This window comes from Orycteropus afer, unplaced genomic scaffold (genome assembly GCF_000298275.1).
Source record: "Orycteropus afer afer isolate SDZICR_OR568_19922 unplaced genomic scaffold, OryAfe1.0 scaffold00320, whole genome shotgun sequence".
NCBI lineage: Eukaryota > Metazoa > Chordata > Mammalia > Tubulidentata > Orycteropodidae > Orycteropus > Orycteropus afer.
In genome coordinates this window covers 3,866,585-3,868,940 of record NW_006921907.1, presented here as the reverse complement: position 1 = coordinate 3,868,940, position 2,356 = coordinate 3,866,585, and positions in this window count along the sequence as shown.

The following is a 2,356-nucleotide window of genomic DNA, read 5'->3' as shown; positions in this document are numbered from 1 at the left end:
GATATATTACTGGAAAATTTTATGAATAGCCCTGAAACATTGTCCAATACAGTGCCAGAAGATGAGCCCCTCAGGTCGGAAGGCACTCAGAATATGACTGGGAAAGAGCTGCCTCATCAGCGTAGAGCTGACCTTATTGATATGGATAAACTAGAGCTTTCAGGGCCCCCATTTGCTGAAGTTGCATGACTCAATGTAAGAAGAAACAGTTGCAAATATCTATTGATAATTGGAACATGGAATGCATGAGGTATGAATCTAGGAAAATTGGAAATTGTAAAAAATGAAATAGAAAACATAAAGATTGATATTCTAGGCATTAGTGAGCTGAAATGGACCAGTTTGGGCCATTTGGAATCAGATAAGCATATGATCTACTATGTTGGGAATGACAAATTGAAGAGGAAGGGCATGGCATTCATCGCCACGCAGAAAGTTTCAAGATCTATCCTGAAGTACAATGTTGTCAATGATAGAATAATATCCATACTCCTACAAGGAAAGCCACTTAATACTACTACTATTCAAATTTATGCACCAACTGCCAAAGCCAAAGATGAGGAATTGAAGATTTTTACCAACTTCTACAGTCTGAAGTTGAGCAAACATGCAATCAAGATGTATTTATTATCACTGGTGACTGGAATGAAAAAGTTAAAAACAAAGAAGAATCACTGGTAGCTGGAAAATTTGGCTTTGGAGATAGAAATAATGATGGATATCACATGATAGAATTTTGCAAGACCAATGACTTATTCATGGAAAATACCTTTTTCAACAAGACAAATGGTAGCTGTACATGTGAACTTCACCAAATGGAGTACACAGGAATCAGATTGACTACATATGTAGTAAGAGACAATGGAGAAGCTCAATATCTTCAGCCAAAACAAGGGCAGGAGGTGATTGTGGAATAGACCATCAACTGCTCATATGCAAGTTCAAGTTGAAGTTGAAGAAAATGAAAACAAGTCCATGAGAGCCAAAATACAACCTTCATTATATCCTTCCTGAATTTAGAGACCATTTAAAGAATAGATTTGATGCATTGAACACTTATGACTGAAAACCAGATGAATTGTGGAATGACATAAAAAACATCATTGAAGAAGAAAGCAACAGATCATTAAAAAGACAAGAAAGGAAGAAAATACCAAAATGGATGTCAGAAGAGATTCTGAAACTTGCCCTTGAATGGAGAGTAGCTAAAGCAAATGAAAGAAATGACAAGATAAAAGAATTGAACAGAAGATTTCAAGGAGGAGCTCGAGAAGACAAAGTCAATTATTATAATGAAATGTGCAAACACTTGGAGTTAGAAAAACAAAAAGGAGGAACATACTCAGCATTCCTCAAGCTGAAAGAACTGAGGAAAAAATTCAAGCCTCAAGTGCAATATTGAAAGATTCTATGGGCAATATATTGAATGACACAGGAAACATCAAAAGAAGATGGAAGGAATACACAGAGTCACTGTATCAAAAAGAATTGGTTGATGTTTATCCATTTCATTAGCTGGCATATGATCAAGAAGGAAGAAGTCAAGGCTGCACTGAGGGAGGTGGTGAAAAACAAGGCTCCAGGATTTGACTGGATACCCAATGAGATGTTTCAACAAACAGATGCCTCACTAGAGGCACTTACTCGTCTATGCCAAGAGATTTGGAAGACAACTACCTGGCTAACTGATGGAAAAAGATCCATAACTGTACCCATTCCAAAGAAAAGTGATCCCACAGAATATGGAAATTATTGAACCATATCATTAACATTGCATGCAAATAAAATCTTACTGAAGATAGTTCAAAAATAGTTGCAGCAGTATATTGACAGAGAACTTCCAGAAATGCAAGCTGGAGTCAGAAGAGGACATGGAATGAGGGATATCATTGCTGATGTCAGATGGATCTTGGCTCAAAGCAAAGAATACCAGAAAGATGTTAATTGTGTTTTATTGTCTATGCAAAAGCATTTGATTGTGTGGATCTTAACAAATTGCGGATAATATTGAGAAGAATGGGAATTCCAGAACACTTAATTGTGTTCATGAGGAACTTGTACATTGACCAGGAGGCTGTAGTTCAAATGGAACAAGGGGACATTGCATGGTTTAAAATCAAGAAGGGAGTGCATCAAGGTTGTATCCTTTCACCATACTTACTCAGTCTGTTGTTGTTGTTGTTGTTAAGTGCCATCAAGTCATTTCCGACTCATAGCGACCCCATGCACAGCAGAACGAAACACTGCCCGATCCCATGCCAGCACCACAATCGTTGCTATACTTGAGCCCATCATCACAGCCACCATGTCAATCCATCTCGTTGAAGGCCTCCCCCTCTTTCGTCGACCCTCCACC